The 18845-nt window shown below is 38.3% G+C and overlaps 1 protein-coding gene across 2 annotated transcripts in view; it reads left to right on the top strand.

Moving 5' to 3' along the window:
• The window catches only part of NAALADL2 (N-acetylated alpha-linked acidic dipeptidase like 2), a 503786-nt gene that overhangs the window by 43426 nt on the left and 441515 nt on the right, over positions 1-18845 (top strand). The gene's annotated exons all lie outside the window — the stretch shown is intronic.

Here is an 18845-nt window from a genome sequence, read left to right as displayed (position 1 = left end):
TGTGCAACGGTTAAATAATATTGACTTTTCAGTACTTATAAAGGGTGAAATGCGAGAAATTCTTACCAATTACCTGATGAATGTATAGCAAAGCTGCAGTCTACACTTGAGAATGGTACTAGCATAATGGATTTATTTCTTAGTTTCTGCTATAGAAGTATTTGTGAATTATGGTAATTACTTCGCAAATGTTGCATGCTAGCAGTACTAGCCACATAAAATATATATAGCTGTGGTTTTTTATTTGTTTCTAAAGAATGCGTACGTCTAAGTTGATAGTGTTTTTTTTTTCTTCAGTATTTAGTTTCTTGTTCTCTTTCGAGGTATGTTATATAGTTACTGTAGTGCATAATGCTGCTTGTAAACATATTGGAAGGTAAGCTGTTTTTCTTATGTATTTGCTGGCTGCGTAAGTGAACCTGATGGGCAATACCAGTAAACCCTTTTTAATGCAAAAGTGTTAGCATAGGAACGGATATCTGATGGAATTTCATTAGAAGAAGTACTTGAGATGGTTTAGATACAGTGAAGTATCTCACTACTATCACTTCTAATAAAAAACGTCTTAGTTATTTTCTCCTTGAACTTCAGTTTTGTGATAACAATCAAAAATACATGGAGTGTTTTACTAAAACTGCTGTGAAAGAGAACTTCGTTAACGTGTAGAAATGATTGTGATCCTTTGAATAGGATTTGAAAGTTTTTTAACGACAAACCTAGTGCTACACTTCAGACTAACTTTTGCCCTTTTTCCATTTTCTGTGATGTTCAAGCAGTGTATCCTGCAAATAGTAATAGGAAAGGAGTATATCACTCTCCACTAACTTCAAAAAGTACATTTGCACTGTGTAGAAAGCATCGTTTTGTGACACTTTGTGTGTGTCTTTCTGAAGGGGTTGTTTGACAATGATTCATACACATTTTGCAATCTGCCAAACAGCACAAAGTCTACTTCAGTGCATGTTCTTTTTCTTCATAGCGTATTTTAAAAAGTTGCTGGGTTTTATCACTATTGCTAGTAACAGATTTTTAAAAAACAGAAGAACTGAAGAAAAATCACATTGCTCTCACTTTTGTACTCTGGAAACTCCTAGGAAATCCATGAAGGACTTGACCTCTTTAAGGGAAAACAAGACCAGTTTGCAGCGTCACCTGCCCGATATACAGATTTCCTTTCTGTTCCTCGTTCATCTGGGGTTGTAATGTAGCCCCAGCAGCTCTGCATATGACACAGCAGAAATGTCTTTGCATCAGCGTATGCGTGTTTGTCAGCGCTTTAAGCATTTTTAATGTGTTACATTCACAGCCAGATTTTACAGTTCTGAAATGTGTTGAATTTGTTTTAAAACAAATTTTAACATGAATATCTAAAATAACTTGTTAACTTTCCGGAACGTTTAGGACTTTTATTTTTGTTCTTTTAACTAGAAATCAAAACTTGTTCACTGAAACACCGTTAAATTGCACTTTGGACGTTCTCTTTTGTTTACATGTTAGTACAAACTTTGGGACAAAGCTCCCTAAGGCAACCCCTACTCCTGTGTTATCAGCAGTGGGCTCCCAGACCTTGCTTTTCTTCTGTTTCTATCAGGAGAAAATCTGAGATGTGAATCCAGTACAAAGACAGAAACTGAATTCTGGCACTGTGAAAGCTGGTGATGTAATTTCAATGAATAAGATTCATTGAACAGATAGTTCAAGGCTGTTATATTTGTGTAATTAATTATTATTGTTACTGTAAACAAAGAAGAAAGATAAGAAGACAAGAAGAAAAACACAGAAAACTTAGATGAAAATGCATCCCCCAAGCTCCACCCCCCCATTCGACTTGAATGTCACAGTACATTTTTTTTGGTAAATTTAAATAGCAGTTTGTAGCATTTCAAATCTAAACGGGGCACGCGCTTATAAGTAAAGCAGTGCTGCAACGGGAAATCTAGAACACTTCTGTAATGCCTTGAAACAATAGCAAGGTATTGGCTAAATATGACTTGGGAGATTTACAGAAGCTTAGACTTTCGATCACCAAATCTCTACATATAAACGTGATGTTTAGTTTCATAATGTGAGTGACATTGATTTGTCCCAGCTTCTATAGAGCTGGGCGTAGTTATGCATCCGTAAAGCTCTGTATGGCAGCTGATTGCATATATGAGAATTACTTCCATATATTAGTCTGAATCATAAGATTTCTCTCAACTGCTGGATGTGCCTACGAGGAACAGATGAAATGTACTGATTAGCAAAATTATTGTGAGATTGTCCAAAATGTCCATCTCCAAATAGCGAACACTGAATAATAAAAAAAAAAAAGCACGTGAGCACAACCGCTGCTTACTGCAAGTTCAGTAAAGACCTTGCAAGAAGGGAATGAACCTAGGAAACGCCAAAGGGAAACACAGAGCGTTTGCTGCAGTGAAAACCCTTCCTGGGAGTGGGCCAGAGACAGTGCTGCGCTGCTAATACAGGTTTCCATGAACCTAGTTTCAGACAGCAGCAACCTCTTCTGATTTGCACCTTGTTATTCCTTGAGTGTTCATGGTATTCCATTGACTTCAGGAGATCATTCATGAAATTAATAACTTGTTCCTCACCTCTTTGTGTCTGAGGCTCTGCTCTGTGCTGTCATTGCCTTTTAACTGTTCTAAAACATTATTATCTAACTGGTTTCCTCTGAGCTGTTTTGTGTAGCTGCTTTATAAATAGCATTGCTTCAAGTAGTGTAAGAGAACTCGTAGCAGAAGGGACATGTGAAGAAGACATGCCCACAAGACAATGCTAACAAACAATTTGCAGTTCCTCTTTGCCATAGCTGAATGAGTTGGCTTTAGGTAATTTGCTATTCAAACAGGAATAATGAGATAAAATGTGTTTTACTCATTTTCGTTGTAGCGTGGCGGTCAAGCCTGAACCATTTAATTTTAGGGGGTTGGACAGGGCAAAGGAGGTTGCTAATCACTTGCTTAATTGATCATTCTCTCACTGTTGCCTCTAGCTGTAATGTGTTAATGATGGTCAGAGAGATTAACCATCAGAAAATCCCCCAAACTGTACAGGAATATACCATGAAGTAGCTTAATGGTGAAATGGTTTAATTGCTGCTTAATCAGCAGAGGAAAGGCAGGGGAGAAAGCTCACATGCTGACCCCTAGGTTCCAAAAGAGTCTTTAGTCAAAACAGCGACTCAAATGTGTGCAGTATGATCATCTATGCATTTTGAAAGCAAAGGGAAGTGTCTCTGACTACATTTCCTGAAGTCATTATTTTAGCAAGAACATCTTGGGAATAGTTTCAATGCTCAAAAGCGTTAGCAGGACCTAATGCATTTTAATTTTTCCCCGTGAAATTGCAGTATTTGTTTAAGCAACAAATAATGATAATTGCAGCTGGGTGGTTTTGCATTTACTAGAATAAAATTGTTTGAAGCTCCATTCAGAATTGGTTCCTAAGTACATGTGTCTACATATAGATTTGAATTACTCCAAGAAAATCAATGAATTGCCATTGAGTTAATAGTATTGTACTGTGTTTGATAAGTGTGTCCTTGGGCTCCTTTGAAAATTATAGCTATAATTAATGATGGCTAAACACGTCTCTCATGACTCTTCTGTAGCTCTAGAAACAAGTTATGCAAACTTGTCGCTGTTTCCAGTGGTCTTCAGTAGAGCCAAGATTTCATACAAGGTCTTCACATAAAGAAAGCAAATACACCCTTCCATCCCCCCGTATTTGTTGGTAGGGGTATTCCTGTATTTTCCACTGTTTTGGGGAAGAATTTGTCTCAATGTTCTCAAATTAAGTATAGAGACATAATGAAGATGTTTAACACTTGTAAAAACTTGACTTGCACGCAGGAGGGAGCCAGCTATGCCATACTGAAATGACACATAAGTAGAGCAATGTTTTCATCAACAGAAATGTGTTGCTGTTTACAGCTGATTCTCTCTAAAGGGTGCCATAAAGTAATTAAAAGACCATAACATAAACCTTCAGTATTGCATATTTATTCCTTAGAGGGATGAATTCATCTTTTCTGACTTCAATAGTGTACAACTGACCATGGAAATACTATAGAACTATAAAACAATCTGTAAAATGAAGTATAGTTTTTCCAGACTACCATATTTATTCTATAATATAAAGTAAATAACTCCTAAAAGACTCGTACTTCCAGTGATTTTTTGCTTGTAGCATACTGGAAGTATTGTCTTAAAATTAAAAATTGACGTGGAATGCTGTGTGCTTTGCCTTAAAGAAACTGCAAGTAAAATCAGTCCTCTGTGAGGACTGCAGGCTGTTAGAAGGTGTGTGCCAAGAAAAGAAGCATCTATTTCGTTACAGATGTTGGTGAGTTTTTGCAGCTGGTGTAAAGTAATACTGCTATAGCTATGTACTGTAAATTTAAAGGATAAGAATTTTGAGCAGTTTTGTTCCCAGGGGTGGATGTCTCTAGTTGAGACAAGCGTTACAAACTAGCCTTGAACAGGGCTTTCTTGGATTTGTTTCTAAAATGAGTTTTTTAAAATGATATTTTTTCAAATCCTGTAAGCATCTTGTGATAAGAGGATTTTGTTAATTGGAAGGGGAGGGGAGGTGCCATGAGCAACTCTGATGGAGGGAAAAACTAGAAATATTATCCAGTGAGTGTGAGTAGAAAAAGTTCTCTGTGCAAGCCCCTCTGAGCTGAGGTGTTTGCCTCCTGCCAGGAGTTCTGAAACCCACAAGGGCATTATTTTACTGTCGTCTTATTGTGCCCATGTAGGACATCTTTCTGCTTGTGCTATGAAGTGTGTAACACTTGAAAGGTTCTTTCAGGCACACCACACTTACGTGTTTTTGATATGTTTCAGTTTGTACTCAGCATTTTAATTAATTTGGGCATTAACCCTTCATTTACTAATATTTTCAGAAGCAGTGGTGGAAGTAAGTTGTTAGGAAAGCCCTTGCCTGTCATATCCCAAAATATTCTTGAAGAATAAACTAGATCTTGAGGTCTAGTTTGCTATGGCAAAGGCTTTAGGAATGTCCAACAAATATTTAGAAGTCCAATTAAGGAAACACTGAATTTAAGCATAGCCTTGACTACCTTGCTCAGGTCGATACTTCCGTGATCTTGTAGAGGGTTACTTGCCTTTAGCACAGAGAAAGGCATGAGTGGCTCCGTACATGCAAATTAGGACTAACATCCCTTCTGTGTGACGCTGCACTCAGCCTTTGGTTTCAAGCAAGGTAGTGTAATCACTATTTGTTAATAAATAAATATCTAGGGTGGTATGCAAAACAATTTCAAAAGAGTGAAGGTATGCACCCTGCTGTAGTTCAGGGCAGAGGTGTAATGTTTAGCGGCTTCTTGGCATTCTCAGTATACTTAATTATTCTTTAGGACTATGCTGTTCTAAATAGATCACATCTGAGGTCAAAAGTGAGTGTTTCCTATACCTTAAGACCTATGAAGAAGGTAATGTTATTGGGAGAGTTTTGACATTTGTTTTAATGGAAGCAGGATGAAGCACGAATGCCAGGTTAGCAGGAATGATGCTGAAAAGTATCAGCAATCCTGAATGGTGATCACTAAATTGAGCTGTTAGTTAGGAGACTCCTTTATGTAATGTATTGTCGGTTCTGTGGATTTCTTGGTTTTTTTTTTATTATTGTTGTGTGGGTGCTTTTTTTTTTTTATTTGAAAGACTATGGCTATACCTGTATGAATAAACCATTCTCATCCTGGTGATGTCAATGACAAAGCTCTGATGGATGTCAGCAACACTATGAATCTGTCTGGTGGAGATTCGGTTTATGTGTGTAGATACAGTACTGCTCAAAGCGAAATATTTCAGTCCTGGCATGAACACTTTCATCGCTCTAAGGCATCTCCGTGCATTATGGAAAAGAGCTCATCTCCACTGAGGCAAATATTTTGCAATGGTTTTATTTTCACAAAAGCTAAAGCCATAACCAGGAGATGGTGACCCAATTTTTGATGGAAAAAAAAAAAACCCAAATCATCCCAGCTCCCCTCCCCCAACAAGACACCTGCACAGCAAACAAATAATACTGCAATTAAAGTAACTGAGTTTTCAGTTCCAACAAAGAGTATATCCAATATGTAAGGCTTGCAGAAAATTGAACTTAAAACCCTGAGGTTTCAGTATGCTGTTTAGAGGCAGGGTTGAGGGACATGAACGTGGGCAGGCCCAGCTTTTTGGGAAGCTTCTCCTCCAGGGTTAAGTATTCCTGTTGTTTTCTCCTCTGCTCCACCTGTGCCTTCTACCAAAATCAGCTTTGCCCGCTGGGTCTTAAAACGCTCTGTACTGGGAGCCACTGACGCTGTTACTGCAGGCCTCGTGGTTTTGCTGTGAGTTCACCGAATAACGTTTATTGCAGGCTTTATGTTAGCAGTTACTTTTATAAAGTGTGACTTTTTCAGATAAATAAGCTCCTTTATCCTAGATGGTACTATCACTGTTTTAGTCAACAGCTGTATGATGAATATCTTTCAGAAAATGACAGATTGGGTTTCGGAAATAACATTTCATGAGCTCAGTTTACCTCATCTGAAAGACAATTTGTTGGTGCATCACTTCAGAACTTTTCCTTTAAAACATAAGAGGATGCTTCTCCGCATTCCCCCATTTATGAAGTGCTGTGCGAAAAATAAGTAAATGTACTCTTTCTTTTTTTTCCTTTACAATGTCAGTAATAAACACCTTCCATTTCTTTCTAGACCTCCGAAAACTTAGTCTGTCTTTGCTTTTCTACTTCTATGCTCACTTGTTCATTTATCCATTAGTTCCCTTCCTTTAAACGCAGACACACACAAATCTGCCTGGTAGATACGTGCTGAGACACAATGAGTGGAAATAAAAGGAAATTCAGGACTGAAGTGTCCAGCAGAGAGAGAGCAGAAAATGGGACGTGGCGCTTGGCATTTTCATTTTGAATAGTTTAGTGGTTCTGCAATGTTTGTAAAAGTGCATTTGCAATAAGAAGTGTGAGCGCCGTGTTTCATAGCTTTTAGAGAGATGTTAGTTCCTTCAACCAAATGTGAGAAGCCTGCTACCTTTCTGTTTTCAAGTGTTTCTCATTCATGTTTTTCTATACCTTAGATTCAGCTGAAGCTTGACGAATGCAGGTGTTCTTACGACTTGTCTTCAAGCTATACTTCAGATTTTTCTTTCACCTCCCTCTGCAATAAGAAATACCTGTTCAAATGTTTTTATAGGTTTTTTTTATGGTAGGCATTTCAGATACCTACTGCTGAATAAATAAAACTGCCTTCCCAACTTAAGGAGCCTGGGATATTTTTTTGTTTGTTTGTTTTTCAAAATCTGTTGCAGTACAGAATGTAGTTGGTTGTCATAGTAAAGAAGATGGCCTGGCGTTGAAATGAGAACATAATTAAAATTATTTTTACTTTTCTCAGGACTTGGAACAAACCATTACTTAAACCTTTTCTTAGAGGTGTTACGCCTAACAAGTTCTCTTGAGAGGGATGGCGGCAAGGCAGCTAAGCTATCAACAAAACACCGAATGGCTGCATTCCCCGGGGTTTGCTTAAATTTGAAAGTAGATAGGAACTGTGAAGAAATATAATGCAATCTGGTAAAGAGGCTGCAGCATAACTCCAGCCGCCTCAGACACAGTAATGTACCAGTATAAAAATCTCGTATTAACCTGGAATATAGGTAACATCATAAAACATCCTAAAGTTGCTTAGCTTACGTTTGTCCTTGATGCATCATTTTCAATGTCTTGTGGCATTGAGATCAGTTTATGCTGTAAACTCTGTGGAATGGAAACCAGGTCTCTATACCTGCTGTAGAAAAGGCTCTGCGAACCTTTTCTGGGCCGTCGGTTTTAGATTATGACATGCTAAATGCAAAATGACCACTGAGCTGAAACAGCAGTCAAATGGTGTTATACTCTGGGTCTTATTTTTATGGCAGGGTAAGGTTCACTAAGCCGCTGAAGCCACTTGTGGGCTGAGGTTTTCTTTCCCTGCCCACATGAATGCGTGTGTGTACGTGATGGAGTCGTAACACTGGTCTTCTGGGGTTTGAAGCAAGTCGGGGGAGAAACAGTAGTTCGCGGGGGTTTCAGTTGTTTCCTATTCCTTTTTTTGTGAAATCTGGAATGCTTGTTAAGCTGTGCGATACTTGTTTTATCGTAATCCTTCCTCGGAATTTGCAAATGCCTTCCAGCACAGGATCAGTAGGAATGGTTTTACAGAGTCACAGCCCTTCTCTTTCCACTGCTGAAACCCAGATTCAGATGTAGCAACTCTGTGGTTTGTTGTCTTGAGGAGCAGCTTGATACAGGGCTCATGGTAAAAAGCATGCTTGAATTTAATGAAATAGATATTTTTTCCAAATGTAGTGTTTTACCTGATTATTTTTGCTGGCTTTTCAGTGGATTCTGGAAGATGATACCCTAAGCGGATCCTCTTAACTGAGAAAGAATGTGGCTCTTCATTGAATTATCCAGAGACCTCAATCTGTATTATTATATTACATTCTCAAAAAGGAGGATGCGGTGATTCATAGATTTGGACAACAGCTTTGAAGCAGCAGGGGACAAATCTGTTGATTATTGCTGGATGCAGCTGTACATCTCTCTCTCTCTCTCTTACTTAGTGGTACACAGTGCTCCGAGCGCTCTGACAGGACGGCAGAGCATCAGGGAGAGCTTACTCAGCTAGGCTCCGATAAACCTGGCCCCACCGTGTTTCTGCTTCAGGCTGGTGGGGGACAGAGCAAATTTAGTTTGGAAGTCAGGATGGCAGGGGCGTGAAGTAGTTATGCTAAGGCAGTCGCATGGAAGTAGTATGAGCTAATGCGACTCTGGCTCCTAGGCAGGGCTGGCTCAGGTCTGCCTGGCTCAGACCGCAGCCTGGAATTCTTGGAGCTACCGGGGTTGTCTGGCCAATAGAGAGCTGGTGCGTGGGTTACCGTTTGACTTCCAAGGACCTGAGTCTCAATGTTATCTAGGTGCCCAGTAGCGTTTTTTCAAAATTGCTAACAATGCTTAAATTTAAACTTCCCCTGAACAACCTGATCCTTGTAAACCTGTGGAGCCGCGTAGCAAACAGCCCTAGATGTTCTGGGGAAATCTCGCCAAATATCTGTCTCCATTGCTATGCGTTTACAGGTTTGAAACCTAAGATCAGGTTATTGGCATTTTACCTACTGGACAGTTGTGAGAATTTTAACTTGCAAAAATAGATCTGGATTACATAGTGCCCCCAAAGTCATGAAGCTTTAAGTTCTGATTGAACTGTATGATTTCTTCAGAAAACTGTTCTTTTATTATTTTTTTAGGATTTAGTACAATATGATGATTATTATTATTTTTTTAAAAATGTTAAGGGACATTTTCGTGTACCTTCTAGGCTGCTGGATGTTTTCATCGGAGCAGAGCTGGCCTATTGTGAAAGGGGCTACAAAACATCCCCCACTGCGGTTCTGATGGCTTTGTTTGAGTTCAGAGGGGTGCACATAACTTGCAGCAGGGATCCTACTGCTGACAGTTCTGCCTTGTCAGAAAAGGTGTTATCTACAACTTGCCTGGAAACGCCTCTGTGATTCAGGGACCCGTGCTGGTTAGGTATCTTCTGGGTCAGTCTGTACATGTGTATATGCAAGAATTGCTTTGCTGTGTTTAAATATTTAATTATCAGATGTGCCTTTTTAATATAGTTATTGGAGAAGGCTCAAGAAGTTAAACCAAAGAGTTACAAAACTGTCTTCACAGGCTCTATTACCTCCTTGAAAATAGAATTTCATAATTACTCTGTGTGTGTGTGCCCATCTCCAGCGTATTATCTAGTATATGCATTATTATGGATGCAAATAACAATCATAAGGAAAGAGTTTTAACATCTGAATAAAACACAGCGAATGATCAGTATAAATGTAAAAGATCGTATTGCTTGCAGGTTCCAGTTGGTTTCAGTTGTCTGGCTTTTGTAACCATTCACAACTGAAGTCATGCTGAAAGCATGAAAGTGCCTTAGTTTTAGCCAAACACATGAAAGAAATAATGAGTGAGTGCAGCAAGGAGCTCAGATAACTTAAATATAAAAACATTACCTCTTCTGGCAATGGAGGCATGCGTATTTAACAGGAGCTCGAGAGTACACAGTGAGCAGTCATGCCTCTGTTCTGTTTCAGCCTTCTTTCTAGCCAGAGCAATAATCATTTGCAAGCTTACAGGATAACTTTTCTTACGGCTGTTGGTTCTTTTTTTTTTTGTAGTGTCTCCTGGTCAAAAAGTAATAAGCTGGAGTCAATAGTATTGTCAGGCTGTAAGTGGGGACAGGCTGCTGAAAGAGTGCTCTGTTATTCAGCAAGCCATGTAGGCATCACTAGCTACTTATCTGCCAAGCTGCAGCCTAAATCTACAGCTTCTGGATTGCACCACCCAAAACGTGGATTCAACTTTGACGTCAAAGATGGGAAATGTGGATCAGATTTTATACGATGCCTTTTCAAATAGAAAACTAGTCAAATGAATTTATCGTCTTGCTCATTTTGTAAGGAAGAATGGTGCCTAAATGAAGAAGAAACTATTAACAACCTCTAGAAATCTGGGTGGCTTTATTAAGGGGAATATATATGTATACACAGGTGTAAAAAAAAGTCTTTTGTTTCTGTGAAGGTCGGTCTGGAATGATTGATTTATAAAAGAAATTATCTAATTCCAGTATTACCTACTGAAACAATGGAGCTTTATAGTCCATTAGTTTTGTATGTAAGACTCCTTTGACGATATAATTTTCATGACTGTATTAAAATGTCATTAATGTGTTTAGTTAATACTCTTCTACGATCCATTAATTATAATAGATGAAATTAGATGTGAATGGAACTTATATTCTGAATTCTGAAAGACTAACTTTATTTGCAATAACTGTAAGTGTGTAATCTTCAGGTTCTGGTCTTAAACGATCTTATTTGATAATGTAACAAAATTGATGATTCCAGAGTCTTAAAAAATTAGTACTGATAAAATCCAATGCATGTTTAACTGTAAAGATTTTGTTTCAGAAGCAGCCCTTTTGTTGGTGCTATATTGCACTAGTGTGCTGTATTGCAGCAAATCAATATGAATGTAAATTAAATAATCTGCTGCATCCTGCAATAGCAAGGAATTACTATTACACTATTATAAGTCTTTTCTTATTCACAGCATAGTTGGTCACTTCTAATGAGTTTACTTGTAACTGGGATCAGTATATAACCAAAAATAAAATCAGGTTCCAAAGCAGATTCTTTGTTAAAGAAATAAATATGCATGTTAATTTTGGCATCACTTCTGGTCAACCGTGCAGTTAAACTGTAGGATCTTTCCTTGTCCACCCTCAAACTTGGACATGGGTGGGAGACGCACTGAGACCAACTTTGTCCCTGTTTCAGAGAGGACAGTAAAGGAAAAACAAGATAAAAAAAAAAAAGCGGCTCTAGTGTTTTGATACTGCTTTATAAAGCAGTCTTAAAACTTTGCATTGATAATCTTTCCTGTTTACATGTGAGTTTCTGCATTTCTGTTTTATAGGAAAACAAACAACCCTGGTGTGTTTAGTTGCCTTTTTCTTCCTGTTGTTGGTTCTTCAACAAAAATTTTTGGACCTGTCTATACTGTGGTACAATGGAAAATGGGATAGAGTTAATTTTACCCTTCACTCAGCTTCCCTTCTGCAGGGAGCTCCACATGAGGACGCAAGCAGAAGCTTCTGATGCCTGTCACTTTTTCTGTTGCATTTCATTAATCTTAGGGGGATTAAATTGATGTAACAATTTGTGGTAATCTGCATTAGAATCAGGTTCACTTTATGATTGACTTCTAAGATTGGTTTGGTTTTTTTTGTTGTGTTGTTTTACGGTTTGAGTGAAGCTTGAAAGAAGACATCCCAACAGAAGATGCGTAGAAGATATTAGCAGAAAAGGTGATGTTTTGTGTGGAAGCTTTTGTGGCTTTGAAGTTCAGTAGAAGTGAACAGCAGAGGCGAGCTCATACTTAATAATATCTCTTGCATCTTAAACATTTCAAATTAAAAAGTTGTCTTGCATCTTTCCCCAAAATCCAGATAGCAAAAACTACTTGTGGTGTTATTACTGCTTTGAATGTTAATTAATTTACAATTCTAGTTTAATGGGATTTGCACAATTTATCCAAGTAAAGCTGTTGTCTCGTTTGGTATTGCTTTGTACGACCACGTGGTCCAATGACAAAACTCCTCCTGATGCCTGGGGGGATGCAGTTGGCCTGGTGTAACGCTGGTGAGTCTGTGGGAACCGAGCTGTAGGGAGACGGCTTTGTGTTCAGTGCAGTGCATGGTCGCACGGAACAGGGCATTCTGTGGGCACTGCAGATAGTCACACTTCGTTCTGCCGAATACATGTTTCTGTTTTTACTGGAAGTGTTATTCTGGATGCTTTGCTCTGAAAGATTTCTCTTTTTCTCACCATCAGCACATTCATTTATTTTCTTTCTTCCTACTACTCTCTCATATCCCTTGTGTTTCTAATTAACATTTCAAAATCACTGCCTGTCCTCCGTTCTGAATAATGTGTGCTTGTTTGCATTCTGGTAGCACACCTCTGCTGTGACTGTAACACCAATTAATATTATTTTCAGTAGTTCAAAATAAATAGTCTCCATGTATAGGTTTATTCTCAAGCCATAATATATTCACTAGTTTTTATCTGACAGGCCTTGAGTTCTAAGAGCTGGATTAAGCAAAAGTTTAAAACTCTATTTAGGCTGAGTAAGCAGATATCTCTGTCTATGCAGTTAAATTGCGCTTCTTTATAGCTCTCTACAGGAGTCTTGAATGAAAAAAGGCGAGCAGTAAGAGAATATCTCAAAAGATACCTATTGTTTGTTAAAATGGCCTTCACCTAGAAAAATATTCTTAATCTGCAGATTTCCTGTTCGCTCACAAATTATATGTGAATACGAATTTCAAAGGCAAAGTTTAATCGCTGAAGATATTTTGCTGCCTTTTACTTGCGGTTTTACTGTACTGCTTTTTTTTTTTTTCCTCTTGAACTTGGTCATCTAAAGTAATGCGATAAGTAAGGGATAAGGTAAAGGCAAATTATAGTTAAATGCTTTGAAAAATAAAAGCTTTATGACTTAAAATTCACTTTCAAAATTTTGAGAGCCATCTAATTTCCTCCTCTCTTTCGCACACGCTCACTTTTTTTTTTAAAAAAAAAAAAGCTCAACAATTTATCTTTTCTGAGTAGGAGTAAGATATAATTTAACGAAGAATGCCTTGAAATAATCAAGATGCAAAGCAGAGGTATTATGTGTGAACATGTTTATGCCTATAGCATAAAGAAAAGAGGAGACTCTTTGACAGAAGACATCAGGCTAAAACCAGCAAAATAAAGGATATTTTTTCAGGTGAATTCTTTTGTCTGCTTGTGAAAGACTTCCTTTGCACGTTAATTTAGTTGTTCCTGATCCAGGAAAGACTTTCGGTAATATAATTTGAGCATTATCTTAACTTCTTGCTCTCATGCTTGGTTAGATCATCTCTTACCATGAGCAAGACTAGATAGAACATACGGAGAGATGTGGCAGCCTGTCAGAGGACACTTGAGTTTATGGCTCAGTAAAGATCCAAAATGAGAGAGATGGCAGGGTGGTCCTCTTCACGAGAGCCCTGGAACAGATAAGTGTCCCAAGCTACTGTACTTGGAAGTTAATGAACAGAACCACGTAAGTAATTCTGACTATATATGAGGTCAGTGTCACCTTGGTCCCTGTTGCCAAGTGCTGATGGATCTTTAAGCGTAATGCCTTTCGTTTCTCAGCCGTGCAGTTGTATGTCATAAATATGATGTCTCCAGTTTTATTTCAGAAGAGGCAACTGCTTTTGTAACTTAAAATAAAACCAAATTCCTGCACTTGGAATTTTACAAAGAGGATGTTTCCTTTTTTAGAAAAAATGGTGCATTTAAGTGTATACTAGAGTTGACCCCTAAAAAACTTCATAATCCCACCACCCCCTTCGTGAAAACTCTTTGTGAGACTCTTGAAATTGCATCTTCTTTGATGTCTATGTTAAGAAGTTGGATGTGTGAGGTGTCATGTTAAGTAGAATTGATCTCTGAGCTGCAGTAATACTGTGAGGAGGGCTCTCCCAGTGCATCTTTGGTACTCAGTGGTATTCAACAATTAACTGCTTTTGCTGACCGTTACTTTTTTGTGGATAAATTGGCTGGCTTTACAGAGCTTCTTTGATAGCTGTAAGCATCTCGTGGTGTTTCCTGTTGCATAGAAGGAAAATTTGGGTCTAATATCAGGCGTTAGAACTCTTGGGAAGTAGTAATTTTCTTTTGAAATTCTGGGGATTTATGAAAAGCTTGAACCTTAGGAATCAGGTTGGAAACTTGACCTATGTACTAAATGTGGGGAAGAATTTCCTAGGAATTCCCTAGTTTTACATATCTGAGAGTCACAGGTATAGATAGAGAAATTCAAAGCACTAACCAAATTATGGTATTGCTGTTGGTTTAGATATTTAAATCAAGGTTGTATATCGCTCTAAAAGATGCGATCTAGCTCAGCTAGATGCTTGTGGGCCCTGCAGAAATTACTGAGTTAAATTCTTTGGCCTGTGCGATGTCGAAGGTCAGTCTGGGTGATCACAATTGCCCTCTGTAAATGCTGTTTGTGAAAAACAAACATTCAGCTGAATGCATTTGAAGAAGCATGAAACAGCATTTATTAGAAATGAGATGTCAGTAGATTACATGGGTTGGAATAAGCAGATAATTGTGAAGCTATGCAATTAGACTGGATGGATAAAATGAATGGCTTTAGGAAACTGATGAAAAAATTGATGGTTTCATGTAAGCTTGAAAGTAACATTGATTTATCTTTTTAAACAAAAAAAAAATCATCTCAAACTTTCACACATAGGTTGAATTGACTGTTGTAATTACGTCTGAGATGTGCAAAACTAATGGGCTGTCTCTATCCTTCCATATGTACTTAGTACACAAACAGGAGTCCATGCCTACAGTTTTTGTTTGAGCTCCAGTGTGCTTAAAGAATCTGGTTGCCTGGGGGAGAGGAAGAGGGGAGGGGAGGGGAGGGAAGGTTAAGGAGCATGAAAACAGGCTCCCAAACGCATACCACAAAGTCTGAACGTGCTCATGCCTGTGTATGCACCTGCCCTGGGTTTGTTCTATGCGCTGCTGCACCGGAGTGGAGTCAAGTGGCAATAAAAGAAACCTTTATATTGGCTATTTGTTTTCTGGAGAGTTTTGGATACCTATGAATTCGAAACTTATGTGGTAATCTTTGAGTGTAATTTGGTGAGCTAAGAAAAACTTTTAGTGCTCAGAAAGACCACGATTAAATCCTTAGCAATATTAGTGTTACGCAAAAATTGCTGAAGTCGTGCAAAATGGTAATGTCTCTATTGTCTCTATCATGAAAAAATAATTTCAAGTAAGTATAAATGCAAAAGCTTTTAAATCAATATGCTTATAAATGCAATATGCTTTAATATGCAGCCTATTTGTCTTATTTTGTGGATACTTTTGCTATTCCTCTTGGCGATACTTACAGGTAAAATGTACTGCTAGTCTGATAGGACATTATTTTCTATCTTCTCCCATAAAGAGAACAGCGAGTGGCTTAGGAAAATGTGCACTGGTTAGTGACTCTGAATAATACATTTTAACCTGAGGTAAGCTGGGAGTTTAGATTAAGTTTTAAGAATGTTTTAACTCTTTTAATTAGTGGCATAATTCTACAGTTTGACTTATTTTTACGAACTGCTGGACTTCATCCCGTTGCTTTCCACGTAGCTTCCCTACATGGGAAGCAGCTACTGCTCAAACAAAAGCAAGTTTACAGGAGTAATGCCTTGATTTAAATAGGAAATATATACTGGCTTACCTGTTGTGACCTGTAATCGCCTTAAAATATGTCAGAATTTAGTAATGACTTTTCCCATACCTGGAAATATTTAAACAGATGCCCATGGGAAAATTGAACAGAGTAAAGCAAATTGAATCGGGTTTAAGAATTCATGACCTTTCTGTCCTACATATCGAATTCATTTTTCTCAAATGCTGTTCATATTGTGCTGCATATTAATTGCATATTGCATATTCTTTATTCATAATATACCACTGATAATAACATAAAATTACATTTTTAATTCCCAATGATACCTTAATTTAATCTTTCATTTTCTTCTCCTCTTTAACTAATCTTCTGTCCTCTGAACAAATTTGATTAAAATCATTGCATTTATTAAAAAGAAATGGGCTAAAATGTATCAGTTTGGTCCCACAAGGAGGCGGTATTAAAAATTCTGTTCTGAGGTATGCCTTTTGTTGCATGGCAGATTTTAGGGAAGGAGATGGCTGATTAAAGCTCATAAATAGCTCTGAAATTGAAAAGTGGAAGAAATTATCTGCTTTAGTTATTGCTTTCTCATTTTCCAGGTAAGCCATTCTACTTTCTCCTTTCTGTCGTCTCCTGAAGCTCTAGTAATTATGAATTTGTGAGATTTAGGATGGGACGTGAGAGAGTGAGGAGTGATTTCAGGTGATCTGTTCTGCTTTACTATTTTTCCTAGTGCTGTTTGCCAGGACACCGTCTTTCAGTCTTCACCAGCTGTCAGGCAAGGCATGAGGAGAAAGAACTTAGTCTGGGCTCAGTTCCCTTCTGCGTATCTCCAGCTGAGCAGTCAGTGGCTGGCTGTTTTGGATGGAATAACGCAGCCGTGTAAATGGGCCTGCTGCTGCAATTTGGTATTATCTCCTGGTCAAAAGAGGCTCGCTCATTTGTGACTCCAAAGCAACCAGCAAAGCCTTGTGTACGCTCTGGCATGGCATGAAGGCTCTTAAGGTTTAATGTTCTCCTTTCACTGTGTAAATGGAATCGTGGAGCTGTTTCAAGTTTTTAATGTTTAGACCTTGTTTCTTTACACGTCGAAGTGAAGCTGTATTGTGGTGCTGTCTAGATGAATTGCTACAGCTGTGAATGTCAGTCTTGCCGTTTTTAGGATGCGGTCTGTGTGTCGCACTGCGCTTGTGCCAGCAGACAGAGTTCTTGAAGTCTTGCGGTGCACGCTCACAAAGTGGTTCTGAATAGGTGCCTCAGAATCCTCACTTTGAAGCTTTTAGGGAAAAGGGAGAAGTGGATGGACCAGAAAGTTCATAAATGTGCATCGGTTCTTGGCAAAGGTTATTTACGTAATAAAGCGTGTCTCATTTGGTCTCCCGAGTTTGTACGAGTCAAAAATCATAACTTTGTGTTTACCTTTAGAAGTAGAATTAATGTCTCGTGACGTGTAACTTTATGCTTATTTTGTTACTTTGGCTTTGATTAAATTGTTAGTGGTTTAACCTTCCTAATTTTCTATTGAATTATGTGATTATCTTTGCCTATTCGATGTTACACATTTCTGTGTAATTAGGATGTTGTAATCTTCTTGTTTCTTGGTCTGTGAGATTGAGTTAATGATGTCTTCTTAGGAAGTGTGATATAATATTGTTAACTGATTGGCTAAATTGGTAGGGAGGAGCTCACTTATCAGTGAGTAGAACTTAAGCACAAGTCTTTTCCAAAACTTGCATTAGAAAGAAACACTTTTGAAATACTCGCATTTATCTTTATGGTTGTCCCTCTCTGTTCTCATTGTATGGCTGATTAACTGCATTCGGAAACGTTATTTGCTGCTTCTGTAGTGACAGAGCTTTTTGGAAGTCTGAATTAATGAAATTTAATGCTCTCTGTGTTGTCTTTTTTTTAGGTCCTTCGAGCACCCAATAAGTAGGTTAGCTGCTCGCTTGTTAAGCACCTTTAGCAAGGATCTACCTTTACTGTATGTACCTATTTCTCATATTCATTCTGATTTTCATTCATGATTAGTTTTATCTCCTACCGCCCCCACCTTGATTCTGCAAATTCACAATGCTAATTTTGTGATGCCACAACTTAGTACAGTATCCCTATAGCATTAGGCTTTACCTCATTGTCCATAATACAGCTGTTTCTTCGCCATGAATGTAAAAGCTGGTCTTCTGAAGCCCAGAGCACCTCTGTCAGCCCTTCCATAGGGAAGGAGCTGGTTGTGTCAGAGCTACGGCAGTTTGATGGCTCAACTGGGAGCCAAAACTAACTCTGCGCAGGGGTCCGTGGGTGTGCGGCTGTCTTCTGAGGAATTGGATGGGATTTAAACTACGTACAGGTCTTCTCTCCATGAGTGGATTTCATCACGGGGGGTGACTCTCGGCTCCAGTGATGAGGCGCTTCTTACCCTTCTTTTTTTGTTATTTTTTTAGGAAGATTATTGGCCTGGTCTTGGAGATGTGCGTATAGTTGCGTGTAATGTATGTATATTTGTCTGTAGAAGAGTAATACGTAGTAATCGTTTTGCCAGGTCTCATATCTGTATTGTGTAGATTCCTTACTGTAGACAAAGTGAAAACTTTGCTACTCTACTGCAGTGTGCAGGGAATAATACAGAAACATCCACTGGCTGTTTGGAAGTGGGGAAGGTCTTTGAGCGTTGAGGTGACATGCTGAAGTTTCCTTTTTTAATTTTATTTGTAGCAATCATAAACTCCTAAATTTAATAAATGTCAAATAGAAGACTAGGTAATGATGCTTTTAGCTGAATTTTATTCATTTGGGCTTTTTCCTTTCTTGCTAACATTTCAGTAATTGTAGCTTCTAATGCTTTCGTGAGGAAGAATGTTTCAGGAAATGGGGATGGTTTTCCTTGAAGACTAGTGTGGGAAAGAACTGCCTTTGGGATACGGGCACCATTTTGTTGTCTAGGAAATAGCGTGGCAAAGTAGTCTAGG

This window comes from Larus michahellis, chromosome 6, assembly GCF_964199755.1.
Source record: "Larus michahellis chromosome 6, bLarMic1.1, whole genome shotgun sequence".
NCBI lineage: Eukaryota > Metazoa > Chordata > Aves > Charadriiformes > Laridae > Larus > Larus michahellis.
Note: the sequence above shows the minus strand (reverse complement) of the source record. Positions and strands in the feature narration are given on the sequence as shown.